This window comes from Pinus tabuliformis, chromosome X, assembly GCF_031772625.1.
Source record: "Pinus tabuliformis cultivar Carrire ecotype Pingquan chromosome X, CPIR1, whole genome shotgun sequence".
Classification (NCBI taxonomy): domain Eukaryota; kingdom Viridiplantae; phylum Streptophyta; class Pinopsida; order Pinales; family Pinaceae; genus Pinus; species Pinus tabuliformis.
This window is the reverse complement of record NC_142308.1, coordinates 899,174,901-899,192,363: the sequence shown is the minus strand read 5'-3', so window position 1 is coordinate 899,192,363 and position 17,463 is coordinate 899,174,901. Positions and strand designations below refer to the sequence as shown.

The following is a 17,463-nucleotide window of genomic DNA, read 5'->3' as shown; positions in this document are numbered from 1 at the left end:
GAAACATTCGTTCCATTCTAAAGTACCCATCATTCCCACATGTATTCTGAGAAAATTGTTTCTTAGTCACATTATAGAGACATAAAATGCAAAGTGAATATCAATTTCCAAGCAAATGCCAAGATAAAAGAGACAGAGTTTCTTGTTGGGTTTCAAGAATTTATTCGTGTGAAACCAACATTGTCTTACAAGTTCTTAAACAAAAAATTATATTTGGGTCCCTATTAAGCATTGAATTCCCTTATTGCAAGCATTTTAAGTTTTTAATCATATGTTCTTAGTTCCAATTATAAATTTTCTGACATTACTCTCAAAATGTAGGTGGAATTTTGCCATGCCTTAGATTTTTGAAGGTTCTATAATGATTTTATCAAATGTTGGCCTTGGGATGGGCCATGTTTAGTTTAGGTGAGTTACTTTTAGACCAATCCCAAGGGAAAACATATTGCCAATTTAGGGATGAGACTAGATGCAAGTCCAGGGTGAATTTGAATGAATAGATACCTTTCAATGTTGTTTTTATAGCCAAAGGTGATCTAAAGGAGTTTGATCCTGTAATGTCAAAAGATGTAATGAATAAATGAAACTATTCATAGTAATATGAATTCAAAATAGCTAGTTATTCTATAAGCATGCAAATGTTCCAACTTCAACCTGTTTGAGACCTGTCTATAAATCTGGAATGGCATTTTACGGTGCATTATCTCATCTATTACAACCTAAGTGTAGCAGCACACAAATGTTCCAACTTCAACCTATTTAGGACTTGTGTGTAAATTTAAAATGACATTTTACGGTGCATCATCTCATCTATTTCAACATGAGTGTAACAGTGACAAGGCATCCTAGGGTACAAGGGTTTGTCTCTTAATTAATAACAGAAAAAGTATTAAACAAAATATTTGTATATGAGATGGTGATCAGAGAACGAAAAAGTAGCACACTGATATAGTAAACATTTTAATTATCATTCTTTGGCTTCGAGAAGCTCCATAGTAGTTTACAAACACATAATTTCCCGGTATGGAGAATATCTACTATAATTATTTCCATTATTCTGCTTATTACAAAATGTTCGGATAATATTTCCTCCATGGCAAAAAATAAATGCCACAAGCATGGGAACAACCATTATTCACTCTTGCCATTACATTTCCCAAACACCAAAAGTAACATTGCTAATTACTAAATTGGTCAAGACTTCACTTACTGCATAAGTGAGTGTCTATGTGTGCTAACAAGGAAATTGAGGGCCACCAAAACCTACTACTATTCCATGTTAATCAGTATGTCCCTTGTAGAACATTGTCAGAAGAGACTTACTACAAAAAACAACTTAACCAATGATATGGCACTTCCTAGTAATAAAAGTATGTAGAGGGACTCTGAGCCTTGGTGTCTGGATATTTTCTCCATAACAAGTTAGACTTTATACATTAGCATTTTAATCGGTTGAAAGGAAAATCTACTACTAGTAAGTCATTCATGAGGAAACCTGATATCAGCAGATAGTGGTTGGACCTTCGAACAACCAGGATAAAACCCTAATTTATGTTTATGGACATGCCACATTTCTCCTCCCATTATCTTCTAATGCTCAGCTACCCTCGTATAAACTGCAAAAAAAGGAATAAACCTTTGCTTTATTTATTTCCATGATCATAATACTTATAAACCCTAAATTATATCATACTTCTAAACCTTGGAATCATTGACCAGAAGAATATGTTAGGGATACAACATTAATGAAAAAGAAGTTAAATGCAAAAGCTCCTTACCGAGTCGGTTAAGCGAGGTCTCTGATAAACCACGTGGCTTCAAGCACAAGTCCTCAAAATTAAGGTTCAAATTTTGTACTAACCTTGCTCGAAGGAGAACTGTTGAACAAGATGTAATGAGAAAAAAGAATTACTTTCTTCAATACCTGCAATGAAGACTCAAGAGTTACTTTCTTTAAAATCTACCATTAAAGTTAGAACCAGAGCATCTGACACAACATGTTGGGGTTAGAAAATTTAACTACCTGGATTTTGCTTGATAGCATGACCATTATCCATCCTCCATGGCATAAAAACACCAATGTCTCTAGATTCATGTCTGGGTGCATTGGAACCGAGAAATACTACCCTCATTCCTAAACCACCAGTAATCTGTTGGCTAGGGGGGACATGCTGAGTAGATGTGGCTTGTTGGCTTAGCATGCCCAAATCTATTTTTCCCTTGCTAGGCTTGTATTGTTTGTAGCCTTTCGTGTCTTGCCATCGATTGCTTCACTTGCTGGTATGATGATCCTAAAAACACACAAAACCATTCAAATGTAAGCTCAGTGCCTCACCCTCCAAATATTGGACATTGTTCAGAGAATAAATTAAAAAAGAAAAGAATGAAATATGTGTAAAAAGAAAAAAATGGATTTGGTGAGTGGGAATTTTGTGATCTTTAGCCCTTGGATGAGGCTTCCAAGGCCTCTACTGGTAGTGTTAAGAAGTATTGAAATCAAAATCGAATCCAGAGAGAGATAAGAAGTATTGTAATAAGAATCGAATCTGGAGAGTGCTAAGAAGTATTGTAACCAAAATCTAAGCCAGAAAAGGCTGAGCTACCATTCTGAAAGTATGTAACATTTAGACTCACCTGAAATTAAGGTTCCCCTCCTCTAGGAGTGATCTGTTGTTGAATGTTAGTTTTGATGTGCTAATTTCAACTTCAGAATTAAAAACAGTTGCTCATCATTTGTTTTATGTGCATAGGTTTCCTTTATGGTGTTTGTGAATGTAACAAGTAAATTTGTCAAGTTTTATGTCAAATTCATGAGCAAAATAGCATGTAAATAAAGTGTTGAACAACAAAAAACAAATATACAGCAAACCATCAAATGAACACTTAACACAGTGTTTTGATAATGGAGTTCACCCCTCCTAGGTTACATCTCCTTGGTCTAGCTTCCATGGCTTGAGCCTCTGTATTAGCTCAAAATGGAAAAAAGTGTTGTTTACAATGCTCTATTGCGCCTAAAACTTGCTTCAATGTGCTCAGAGCATCAAAATCATCTAGGAATCAGACTTTTTCTGAGCCCAAATTGGTCTAAAATTGCAAAAGTTATGAACAAAATAGTTTCTCCTAGGAAATCTCCACTAAAACTAGAGAAACTCCAATTAACTCCGCCAATTTGGGCTTAAATTCCAAATTTTTCAGACCGCCAAAATATCTACCAACTTAATTGCAGGTTAATTAATGGATAAGCATGGGTTTAATTAATGTTTAATCCTGATTAGCACATTAAGCACGCAGTTATGCTAACCGTTGGCCGTCGATTTAGTGGTGGTGGTCACATATGAGGGTGTTGGCCCTCTCCTCCCCCAACCGCTACGGTTAAGCATAACAAATTCGCACTAGAACTGTTTTATGTTAAGAACTAACAGTGCGGTATAATGGTAAGACATTGGATCTGTGCAGGCAAGGTCGCAGGTTGGACTCTGTCGACCTACCATAAAATTTTACCATAGCGCATCGATGATGCCAAGATTTTGGGGAGTGACATGTGGCGGCCTCCAGGCTAGCCACATGTCTCCTCTTCATTGGTTCTCATATCTCCAACAAAATCACACCAACTCACCACATTGTTGACCAACCAAATTGCACCACTTGGCAAGACCCCACAAACTGTTGACCAACCTTTGACCTGCACAGTCACCTGCCACATCAGTAGTACGGACTGTTGACTGTGCAGTGACTATATTTTTTATTTGAAAAATTCCTCTCTTTTACAAAGCGAATAGAATGTGATATCTTCCTCTTATGAGCTCCATTTTGAGTGAAACGAGTTGCGTTGGATCATATCGCCGAGACAAAAGCGGTCGTTTAGTGTTTGAGCGATTATGAGCACTTTGATTTTTGAGCTAAATATTGATCACCTGATCATTCCTCCCCACTAGAAGCCTTTTGGACCCCAAAAGATACTATCAATTGTTCAGCAGGTGAGGGTACAACTCCCTCACCTTCTCAATCTGCATCCATTTGGCCTTAGAAGGATTTTTTCCCTTGAGTCCCACTCGAAGGTATTCGACATTCCCTCTCTTTGAAGTTTTGGTTCTTCTATCAAGTATGAGATCTTGCTGAAGTTCATCAAGATATTCTGGCGAGAAATCATCTATTGATGGCATTTGAACATGCTCTCTATGATCATTAATTAAAGGAGGCTCAAACAATATCAGATTTTCAACATTAACAACAGAGTATATTTTCATATAAGGAGGCAAATCTAGCTTAAATGCATTGTTACCAATCTTTTCCATAATTTTAAAAGGACCATAATGGATTGGCTTCAACATTTTACCCTCCCCTTGAAGTCTCTCTTTGCTAATATATAACCAAACTTTGTCTCCAACTTGAAATTTATGATCAAAACGGTGTTTTTCATGCCTTGCCTTGTAGCTACTTTGACTCTTTTCAAGTTGTACTTGCACTGTGTGATGTATCAACTGAATTTGCTCAACGAACTTCCTTGTTTTATCGATGTTGCTATGACCATCGATGGCGAAATATTTCTCAAAGATGAATTCCAATGGCGATCTTGGCAAGTACCCAAAACATGCCTCAAATGGCGATGTGTTTGTGGAAGAATGCTTTGCCCTGTTGTATGCATGTTGTATGCAATGCAATTGTTCATCCCACAACTTCGGATGTTTTTTGCAATATCCTCTAAGAAGATGAATAATTGTCTTATTGAACACCTCGGTTTGTCCATATATTTATGGATGAAAGGCTATACTCTTCTTCAACTTAGTGTCCATCATGTCCCACAAATTTGACCAAAAATTCCCAACAAATTGAGAATCTCAATCACTTACAATGGAAGTAGGAATAACAAAAAGAACCCAAATATTTTGAAAGAAAAGATGAGTTGTTTGTTCAGTTGTAATTTGTTTTTTACATGACATTAAAATACACATATTGTTGAACCTGTCTACAACTACATACAAGTAATCATGACCTTTCCTTGACAATGGAACAACTCCTACAAAATCCATTAATATACTCTCCCATGGACGTGAAGGTACCAGAAGTGGAGTGTACAATCCTAGTTTCCTATTGCTAGGATTACTTATTGCACACAAAGAACATCCTCTAATGAAATGAGATACATTATCAAACATGTGTGGCCAATAACAATACCTTTGGAGATTCGGTAATGTCTTTCCTATACCAAAATGTCCAGCAATCAATGAAGTGTGTGCCTCCCTTATGATATTGTTTCTTTCTCCCTATGGAATACATAACTTGCCTAAGTGATACAACAAACTATTATGTACATCATAATCTAACTCTTCAATTTGGTTTCCTTGCCTCAATCTTGCATACACATCTTGAAAGTCATTATCATATGCATACTTCTCAATGTAACTTTCATGTAAAACATAATTGTGCTTGAGTATAATAGGTGAATTTACAATAGGCCTAGAAAGCATATCAACTACCTTATTGTAGATTCCCTTTTTGTATTTGATAACTAAATGAAACTATTGTATAAAACCCATCCATCTAAAGTGTCATGATTGTTGCAACTTTGACTATGACTGTAAGTACTGCAATGGTTGATGGTCGGTATGGATAATGGTCTCCTTCCCCATAAAGTAGTGTTTCCATTTTTTAACACTTTGTACCAATGTGTAAAGTTCTTTGTCATAAGTGGGATAGTTAGTCACAATGCCATTAAAAATTTCATAATGAAATGAAATGGGCTTACCATGCTGCATAAGAACTGCTCCCATGGTGTAATCACTAGCATCCGTTTGAATCTCAAATGGTTGTCTAAGATCCAGTAAGAGCCAATATCATTGCTAAAATGATATTTTGTTTTAAAGAATCAAATGATTTTTGTTGTACATCTCCCCAATGGAAGACTTTCTTAACACTAGTCAATGCATGTTGTGAAGCTGCAATGGAAGAAAAATTAGCAATAAATTTCCTCCAATATTGTGTTTCCCTAGAAATATTCTTACCTCTGTAACTGTATTGGGCATGGGCCAATTCACAATGACCTCAACCTTAGAGGGGTCTATCTTCAACTCATCTACTCCAACAATGTGTCCCAAATACACTAAAGAAGTCTTGCAAAATTCACACTTTGACATTATAAAAAATTATTGTTCTTTTCTGAAGACATCAAGTACTTTGTTCACATGCATGACATGTTCATCTCTATATTTGTTGAATATGAGAATATCATCTAAGTAAAAAATGACCAAATCAGCTAGAAATGGTTTCAATACATCATTCATAACTCTCATGAAAGTAGCTGGAGCATTTGTAAGACCGAAAGGCATAGCAAGCCACTCAAACAATCCTTGTTTAGTTTTAAATGTGATTTTCCAAATGTCCTCTTCAGCTATTCTAACTTGATGATAACCACTTTGTAAGTCTAACTTCCTGAAATAATTTTCATACCTCAATTGATCAAGAAAATCATCAATTCTTGGGAGTGCATAACAATTCTTTACCGTTATCTTATTCAGTGCATGGAAATCCACACACATGCGCCAAGTCCCATCCTTCTTTGGTACCAAAACAATTGGTGAACCACATGGTGAAGTAGATGGGTGTATGATACCTTTGTTCAGAAATTCTTGGATTTGCTTCTTGATTTCCGTACTCTCCATGATCAACATGCAATACATACCAATGTTTGGAAGTGGAACATCCTGTTGCAACTATATCTCATGTTGAATTCTCCTCTTGGGAGGTAAACCCTTTGGTTCCTGAAACATATCACCATGCTTGCTTACCACATCAAAAAAATCAGATCTTAACTTATCACCACAACCTTCAAAAGATTCATAATCTATATCATTATTATTTTTGTTATCATGAGAAGCACAAAAATTTTACTTGCATTTACTAGTCCCTTCATCTGCCCTACATTAACCAAATAAATGTTTAACTTTTTGCAATGGACTCTCACAATATACTCCACTCCATCCTTGAGCAATATATATTTTTTCTCATGGCAACAAAATACCACTTTCCTATCATACAAACATGGGCTCCCCAGAATGATTCTTGAGATGTCAAGTGGAACTACATCTAACTCAACTTCATCAATGAATTTTTCAGTAATGGAAAACCTGAATAAGCATTTCCTTGTAACCTGTAAATTTGCATTATTGACTATCCAACCCAAAGGATATGGTTTATGATGAGGTACAGTTTCAAGGTTAATATTTTTGACCAAGTCTTCTGACATTAAGTTTGATTGTGACCCACTATCAAATAATGCATCAATCTTTGTATGATTTGAGATTACCATTACATGGAACAAATCTAGCCTTGATTCTTCATTTGGAGTGTTTTTGTGACTATGTGAGGAACTAGTGCTTGCTATAGCTGCTGAAATCTTGGTCTCATCACCAGAATTGGATCCAAGATCATGTTGTGTGGTAGCAATCGTCTTTTGTTTCCCCTTATTGTTTGTTTTCTAAGGCCTTAGTTCGGGATGTAGTTTCCAACTATGGGTGTCATCATGCCCCGCTTTGGAACAATGTTCGCATATATTTTTCTCCCCTTCTTTCCTTACACTTGAATTATTCTTTCCTTTCCATTTTCCACTCTTCTCTTTCTCCTTACCCTTGAATGGCTTCTTCTTACTACCCTCTTCATGAATGTTCTTTCCTCTTGCTTCAAGGTGTGTGGCTTGCACACATACCTCACCTATTACTTAGATTGAACATAAGGATAGTGTGTTTTAAGTAGGAATGTAAACCCCCATTGTATTTCAAGGGAGTATCATGGGAATTCAAGTTGACTCCTAACAACAAAGCCCTTTTACTAAACTCCTGGGTATAGTCTTGAACTGTTTGGCCCTTGAGCTACCTAAAATTTTGCCAACTCATAATGCCTATTTTCATATAGGCTAAAGGATAAAACTGTCTTTTAATTGAAGAAACAAATTCAACCCAAGAAATGGATATCTTACCATGAATTCACATTTCCTCTTAAGTCTTTGCTTCCCACCAAACTAGTGCTTCTCCTTCTAGCCTCAATGAACCCAACTATATCTTTATGTCATCTTCTTGAAGGTTCTGAATTCTGCAATAAACCTCCAATTATCAAATCCAATTATCTACTTTTTTGCATTTACCTCACCATTGTACATGGGAAGTTCAAACTTAATGTCCAATTTGAGTAAGGGAGTTTTTTCTTTTGGGGTTTTTGAATGAGTATGAACAGTTTTTGTGGTGGAAGTGGAAGTTGATGTTATTTGTGATGATGAGGATGATGAAGATGATGAGGAAGATGATGAAGATGGTGGAGATGGAGTAGGCTTTCCTCCATTACCCTTTGTATCCTTCTTTCATCTGTTTTATCTTCTGAGCTTCCCTCTCCATCTGGGGACTTAGAACTCTCTCTAGCCATTCTAGTATTCCTCTCTTCAAAGAGGACTCTAACCATGTTATTTAAATCATAGAAATCTTTCTTGTATGCTTCCTCTTCTGAAATACCTCCAGTCTCTCTTTCTCCAGACATGATGGCTTTGGATTCAAGCTCAGCTTCTGGTACTGCTTGTACCTCCTCAATCTCAATTGAAGGTAAAACTTGAGGTGCTTCAAGTGAAACTGGGATTGAAACATTAGGTGGATATTGTGGCCTTGTGGATCTCCTTATTCTGGGAATTACCTCTGGATTTGCAACCAATAGTTCCCCTTCTCCTCTATGTGACTTTAACCTTGTAAGCATCACAAATTTGCAACCACTAAAACCATACTTGCACAAAACTCAAGAAATCAAGCAAATAACCTTTTCTCTAATACCAACTTGATCTGTTGTTGAATGTTAGTTTTGTTGTGCTAATTTCAACTTCATAATTAAAAACAATTTCTCATCATTTTCTTTATGTGCATAGGTTTCCTTTATGGTGTTTATGAATGTAACAGGTAAATTTGTCAAGTTTTATGTCAAATTCATGAGAAACATAGCATGTAAATAAAGTGATGAACAGTAGCAAACAAATATACAGCAAACCATCAAAATGAACACTTAACATAGTGTTTTGGTAAAGGATTTTACCCCTCCTGGGCTACATCTCCTTGGTCCAGTTTCCATGGCTTGGGCCTCTATATTATCTCAAAATGGAAAAAAGTGTTATTTACAATGCTCCACTACTCCTGAAACCTGCTTCAATGTGCTCAGAACATGAAAACCATCTAGGAATGAATTTTTCTGAGCCCAAATTGGTCAAAAATTGCAAAAGTTATGACCAAACAGTGTCTCCTAGGAAATCTCCACTAAAACTGGAGAAACTCCAGTTAACTCTGCCAATTTTGGAGAAAATTCTAAATTTTTCGAACCGCCAAAATATATGCCAACTTAACTGTAGGTTGATTGACGGATAAGTATGGGTTTAATTAATTTTTAATCATGGTTAGTGCATTAAGCACGTGGTTATGCTAAAAATTGGCTGTCGGTGGTGGTGGTCACATGTGAGGGTGTAGAAATTTTTGAATAATTTAACACATATTCAATGGAGATTATCCTGATCATGTACTATTGCGGAAAACATACACAATACATAAGCTCCTCTACGTTGATCATCAATATAGTAGCATCAATAACAATAAAACATCAAGAGCATTCACACATTAACACAGTATGTATCCCGGGGAAAGCATCTCGCTAAAAACCCCAACTATCTGTATATTAATGATTGAGTCATGTAACATTACACAGCATAATACTTCTCACAAGTATCGCCACCTCTGTTACACACAATACAGCTCAGATCTGATCTCCAAATCTCTTCCACTGCTTGCCTGCCTCCACTGCTCAATACCTGCTCAAGAACTGATGAGAATGGCTCACCAAACTCGTTTTTCACCTGCAAAATAGTCACTCACACTTTGTTGGACGTGAGCACAAGCTATAATGTGGGAAAATACGTGAGCAAACTCATTGGCATACTCAATCCCTTGATTGTGCAAGATCTGGTGCACAACTATAGTCACAACTGATAGTAATCTGATTCTCTACCACCTGTCCCTGTTGAACTGAACATGCACTGACATGCAACTGAGTTAACTGATGTATTCATTAGTTGTATTATGATTTAATAACTTGTGAATTAATTAATAACTAATTCACCCAACTCATCTCTAGTCTATTTGCCAGTTAGACTAAATACAACCAGTTTAACAAAGCTAAACTGAACACAACTCCATCAACTCCACAATCAACTCCACCAAACTCAACTGATTGAGTTCTAACTGAAGTCATGCATGCAACAACTCAACTGACTCATAAGAAAAGCGTATTTCCTTCTGACAGCTGCATGTGCCACCTCTGTAGCTCAAACTGAAGTGCTCCAAGAGAATAAGATTAAGTTTATAGTCCAAATATTATTGTGAGATAATAATATTTGACTTTTCTATTTTTGACAGCCAGTCTAAAAATAGACTTTGATCACTCACACTTTCATCAAAAATAGAAGTCCATCTATTTTTTCCCAACTTGATCAATCATCCATAAACAGCAACCTGCAATCCATAGACATGATCCATATGTCTAAAAATAGACATAGTCTAAAAATAGACTTGCGCCAAAAATAACCTGCGGGCCCACTTAGTGAAGGCGACTCTTTTCACTAAGCTCCATCATCTTGTTGCAATCTCAACACTCCCTCTCGACAAGATATGGATTATCAGCAACCCCTATCCTGCCTCGGTGGTACTCGAATTTGCTCCTAGTGAGAGCCTTCGTCAGAATATCATCATCCTGATCCTCCGTTGGAATGTACGAAGGTAACATGATCCTCCGCTGCACACAATCTCTGATATGATGGTACCTGATGTCAATATGTTTAGATCTATCATGAAATACAGGATTAGCCGAGAGTTTAATGCAACTCTGGTTATCACAGTAAATCACAGTAGGATCCAAATGAGAACCGAACAAACCAACTAGGATCTTCCTCATCCATATAGCCTCGCATGCAGCCAAACTTGCTGCCATATACTCGGCCTCCGCTGAACTGAGTGCCACAGATCTCTGTTTCCTGCTGTACCAAGAAACTGTTGTCGATCCAATACTGAAGACCCCTCCTGATGTGCTCTTTCTGTCTGTTGGGCTCCCTGCCCAATCTGCATCCGTGAAGCCACATAGCTTCACCTCATCCTCCTGTCTGTACCACAAACCATATCCCGATGTGCCTCTCAAGTAGCGCAATATATGCTTGCCCACCTTCCAGAAGAGCTTGGTAGGCTTAACCATAGCTTGTGAAAGTTGGTTAACTGCATAGCATATATCAGGTCGTGTATTGACCAAATACATCAGCGACCCCACCAACTGTCGATAAACAGTGGCATCCACTTCTTCTCCCGAAGTGGCATCCTCCTTCCTCCAACCTCCAGGAAGAGGAGTATCAACAGGCTTGCAGCCATGCATGTTGAACTTCTCCAGTATCTCCCGAGCATAATTGCCCTGAGAAACAAACAGTCCACCACTGAGCTGCCATATTTCCAATCCCAGGAAATAGTGAAGGAGGCCCAAATCCTTCATCTCAAACTCTGTAGCAAGATCCTTCTTGCATGACAGTATCAACAGCTCGTTACCCGTTAGAATCAAATCATCAACATACAGTACAATGATAAGCAACTTACCCTCCACCACAATCTGGTATAGGTTCGGATCCGCCTCACTCTTGGAGAATCCAAGTCCTGTGAAATAGTTGTCTATCCGTGTGTACCAAGCACGTGGTGCTTGCTTCAACCCATATAGCGCTCTCTTGAGCCTGCACACATGCGACTCGCTGCTGAAGACTTCAAAGCCTTCGGGTTGCTCAATGTAAACCTCCTCCTCAATGACTCCGTTGAGGAACGCAGTCTTCACATCCATCTGATGAATGTGCCATCCCATCTTAGCTAAGAGAGCAAGAATCGTCCGTATGGAAGAATACCTTGCGACAGGTGCAAAGGTCTCCTCATAATCGATCCCCTCAATCTGTGAAAAGCCTCGGGCAACAAATCTTGCCTTGTACTTCTCCACACTCCCGTCAACTGCCTGCTTAACTTTGTAGATCCATCTCGAACCCACCACTGATTTCCCTTCCGGTCTAGGAACAATCTCCCATGCACTGTTTCTGACAATAGAATCATACTCTTCCACCATGGCGTCTACCCATGCGGGATCCTCCACAGCTTCCTCGAAAGAGGATGGCTCAGTCACAACACACTTGCTCATAAGAGCCATGTATCCAGTGTACCGATCAGGTGACTGTCTCTGCCTGCGTTGGGCTGTAGGTGGTCCTACAACTTTCTCTGCATCTTGAGCCAGTCGCTCAGCTTCTGTCAAGCGCTTTCGCCCTCTGATGGTTGGTGCTGCATGAGTGGTCTCTTTCACTCCATGAACCTCGTCCTGTGGCCGATCCACGTCCTGAAGCTCATCCTTAGGAACTAATAGCTCCTCATCTGCATGCAAGTGTAGCTCCCTCTCAAGCGAACACTTCATGGCTTTCTCCTCCTGAAATTTTATATCCCGTCGCACAACAGTTTTACCACTGTCTAGCAAATACACACGATAGTTGTGGGGCGTATAGTGTACCCCACAAATATCCCAACCTCTGCGGTCGGCTCCAACTTCTTCCTGGCATCCTTCGTCACATGCATGTAAACGTTAGCACCAAAAATCCTCAAATGAGAAAGATCAGGCTTCTTACCAGAATAAGTCTCCTCAGGTGTACTCATGCCAAGTATCCTATGAGGACAACGGTTCTGCACATAAACTGTTGTATTGCATGCTTTCGCCCACAAGTGAAGGGGTAGGCCCTAATCATGCAACATTGCCCGTGTAGCACCCACAATCGTTCTGTTCTTCCACTCAGCTACCCCGTTCTGCTGTGGGTTATGGGGAGCTATGAGCTCTCTATGAATCCCTTCTGTCTTGCAGAAATCCTTGAACTCGTCCGAGATGTATTCACCACCATTATCGCTCCTAAGAGCCTTCACCTTCTTCCCCGACTCCTTCTCGCCAGTGCTTTGAATTCACAAAACTTTGAATATGTCTCGCTCTTCTTCTGCATGAAGAAGATCCAGCACTTACAAGAGAAATCATCAACAAAAATCACATAATACCTGTGTTTTGCTGTCGAAGCAACTGAGAAAGGTCCACACACATCTGTGTGAATTCTCTCAAGGATCGTCGTGGCGCGACTATCCTTCTCGTGAAAGGTGGCTTTCACAAACTTCCCCAAAGTACACCCATTGCACTGATCTGACTGTGCAAGTGTGCCTTTAGGAAGCCCTGTAGTGATCTGTTGTAGTATCTTCAAGGCTCCATGGTGAAGGTGACCCAATCTCCTGTGCCACAACTCGCCATCATCCCAGCTCACCAATCCTTCTGCCTTGCCTGCCATTGCTGCGCATCCATCTACATGCAACTGATAAAGGTTCCTCACTCGAACCCCTATCTTCCGGGTCTCACCAGTTGTCTTGCTGCGCAGGAAGGCCTTTCCCTCGCTGAAAAAAACATCATACCCCTTGTCTTCTAACACCGCCACTGAGATGAGATTCTTTGTCAATCCTGGAACATGCATGACTTCCTTCAATACGAAGGGTTTACCAAACTCCCTCTCAAAGGAAATGGTACCGATACCGGTCGCACTGTATCTACCATCATCGCCCATCTCGATGTGCACTCCAAGATCTTTGTCCTCCAGATCAGAGAACAAATCTTTATCTCCCGTCATGTGAAAAGACGCACCACTGTCCAAGAACCACACTGATCCCATCACACTTGAAACCAAGCATGCGATCAATGAAAAATCAAGCTCAAAATGTGAGGCTAGAGCCTCTCCTGCTGAAGATCCAGTAGCATGCTTGTTCTTCTTCTTCTGCGGACAATTAGTGGCATAGTTTCCGTGCTGGTGACAGTGAAAACACTTCACCTTGGACATATCCTGCTTCTTACCTTTCGCACCGGAATGAGAAGCTTTCTCATTCTTCCCCTTCTTTGCTTTGGCAGCCAAAGCGCAATTCTCTTCATCAGATACCTTTGATGAAGATCCATTCTCACATTTATTGTTTCTGAGTTTATCCTTGAGCGCCAGGTCGCTCTTGCTTTGGAATAACATTTGCAATCCGTTGAAAGACATTTCAACAACACTGCTGCAAATTCGATTTTCCACCAGCTCCAAACTCAACCGCCTCAGATCTAAGATTCGTGAGAACACAATATTTCTCGTACAGAGATTGACTGTATGGGCATTCACCGGATATCTCACCTTCCAAAGGAAGGATGAATCCAGAGGCTACCTGGCCTGATTACAGACTCTGCCTGAAGAAATAGAATGTAAACACTTCCTGAATAGTAGATCTGATGATCAACAGCTCCGATACCATGTAGAAACTTTTTCTACAATTATCTAGCTCACTCCGATACCATGTAGAAATTTTTGAATAATTTAACACATATTCAATGGAGATTATCCTGATCATGTACTATTGCGGAAAACATACACAATACATAAGCTCCTCTACGTTGATCATCAATATAGCAGCATCAATAACAATAAAACATCAAGAGCATTCACACATTAACACAGTATGTATCCCGGGGAAAGCATCTCGCTAAAAACCCCAACTATCTGTATATTAATGATTGAGTCATATAACATTACATAGCATAATACTTCTCACAAGTTTCTCCACCTCTGTTACACACAATACAGCTCAGATCTGATCTCCAAATCTCTTCCACTGCTTGCCTGCCTCCGCTGCTCAATACCTGCTCAAGAACTGATGAGAATGGCTCACCAAACTCGTTTTTCACCTGCAAAATAGTCACTCACACTTTGTTGGACGTGAGCACAAGCTATAATGTGGGCAAATACGTGAGCAAACTCATTGGCATACTCAATCCCTTGATTTTGCAAGATCTGGTGCACAACTATAGTCACAACTGATAGCAATCTGATTCTCTACCACCTGTCCCTGTTGAACTGAACATGCACTGACATGCAACTGAGTTAACCGATGTATTCATTAGTTTTATTATGAGTTAATAACTTGTGAATTAATTAATAACTAATTCACCCAACTCATCTCTAGTCTATTTGTCAGTTAGACTAAATACAACCAGTTTAACAAAGCTAAACTGAACACAACTCCATCAACTCCACAATCAACTCCACCAAACTCAACTGATTGAGTTCTAACTGAAGTCATGCATGCAACAACTCAACTGACTCATAAGAAAAGCGTATTTCCTTCTAACAGCTGCATGTGCCACCTCTGTAGCTCAAACTGAAGTGCTCCAAGAGAATAAGATTAAGTTTATAGTCCAAATATTATTGTGAGATAATAATATTTGACTTTTCTATTTTTGACAGCCAGTCTAAAAATAGACTTTGATCACTCACACTGTGATCACTCACACTTTCATCAAAAATAGAAGTCCATCTATTTTTTCCCAACTTGATCAATCATCCATAAACAGCAACCTGCAATCCATAGACATGATCCATATGTCTAAAAATAGACATAGTCTAAAAATAGACTTGCGCCAAAAATAGCCTTCGGGCCCACTTAGTGAAGGCGACTCTTTTCACTAAGCTCCATCATCTTGTTGCAATCTCAACAGAGGGGGCTAGCCTTCTCCTCCCTCAATCGCTATAGTCAAGCATAAAAAATATGCATTGCAATCGTTGTATGTTAAGAACTAACGGTGTGGTATAACGGTAAGATGTTGGATCTGTGTGGGCGAGGTCGCAGGTTCGACTTCGCCGACCTGCCATAAAATTTTACCATAGCATGCCGATGATGCCATGCCTTTGGGGAGGGACACATGGCGACCTCCGAGCTTTCCAGATGTCTCCTCTTCATTGGTCCTCATCTGTCAAACAAAATCACACCAATTCACCAAATTATCGACCAACCAAATTGCACCACTTGGCAAGACCCCAATAACATTTGACTTGCATGGTCACCTACCATGTCAGCAATACGGACTACTGACTGTGCAGTGATTGTAATTTTTTTTTCAAAATTCCTGTGTTTGGAAAAGCAGATAGAATGCAATATCTTCCTCATACGAGCTCCTTTTCTAGTGAAACAAGTTGCATTTGGATCATATCATTGAGACGTACGCGGTCGTTCAGTGTTTGATCGATTCTCAACACTTGATTTTTGAGCTAAATATTGATCACCTGATCAAGGAACTATGGTGAAGCCCTTCACTAGTGACATACAGATCAGAGTTCTCAAGAAATAGCATATTAAGTCAAAAAACATGGTCAGTAGCCATATGGAACAATTCCCATGCATCTTCGCCTGCATCATTGCTTCAAAGTCTCAAGTCCTCTATAGGCAACTAATGTCTCCTCCCCAACCCACCGCTTAATGTAGACTGCGGCGACCTCAATATTTGATACTAAAACAGATTCCAAAAAATCCAAACATATCATAAACCCATTCCAGGATTTCATAAAACCAAAAGCAAGAAAAACTAAAACCATGAATATACCTTCTCGTTACTACTGTCCACAAAAAATGGTTGCTTTGAAGAAGCCCAACTCATGGTAGCATGAACACCCACGCCCACATCAAGAGCCTGCTGACAATTTTCATCATCATCCATCATGGCATAAGCAACCTACTTGGCCAATATGACAATATAATTATCTTCTTCATCCATTTCGCTCAGCCCCACTGGGAGTGACTCTCGAGGTTAACCGACCTGAAAACTAAAGTCGTGACAACGCATTGTTTACTCATGAGACGATTAAGGCTATAATCATCATTCGACGAAAGACAATAAATCAATCGCCTAACACCAAAATCAACAACCCAGGAGGGTACAGAGTGGCATGAGAGGGGAGTTATTCTCGAAGGAACGCCTTACGGCATAATTATACCTATATGCGTGTTTATTTTAGAATAGGGTTTTCAAGTGTTTTAAATAATTAATTGTCCTTGATGCATTGTTATTATATCGATAGACATATCTATTTTAGAATACAACTTTTATAGTTTTAATTTAATTATTAATAATCATTAAGTTATTGATAGAGATTTACAACCTCCATTAAATATTCTAGAATATTTATAATAGTATACACAAATCAAAGGTTGAGATTTATCTCCAAATTTGTTATGCTTTTATTACCTTTTAATTAAATTGATTAATTAAAAAATGACACATGAACAAGTGGAGATATGGTTTTTTGGGCATGTGGATAAGTCATGGTATTGGCCCATGTACAAAGCCTATTTATACATTAAGAATCTATGGTAAACTGAGGATAAATATCCATGGTTAGGAATCTTGTAACATATATATATTCTTTTCAGTAATAATAATAATAATAAATTAGTTAATTTTTATTAATTTTTAAATTTTAGTAAGCTCACATATATTATGTGTTAAGTGCTTTGAGACTTATTATGGATTAATGCCCATCACCATTTAATTTACATGGTA

At 38.7% G+C, this 17,463-nt stretch overlaps 1 pseudogene; it reads right to left on the bottom strand.

The window, feature by feature from the left end:
* Positions 1 to 1,479: 1,479 nt before the first annotated feature.
* Positions 1,480 to 16,620, bottom strand: LOC149142585 (uncharacterized; annotated as a pseudogene).
* Between the last annotated feature and the right edge of the window lie 843 nt (positions 16,621 to 17,463).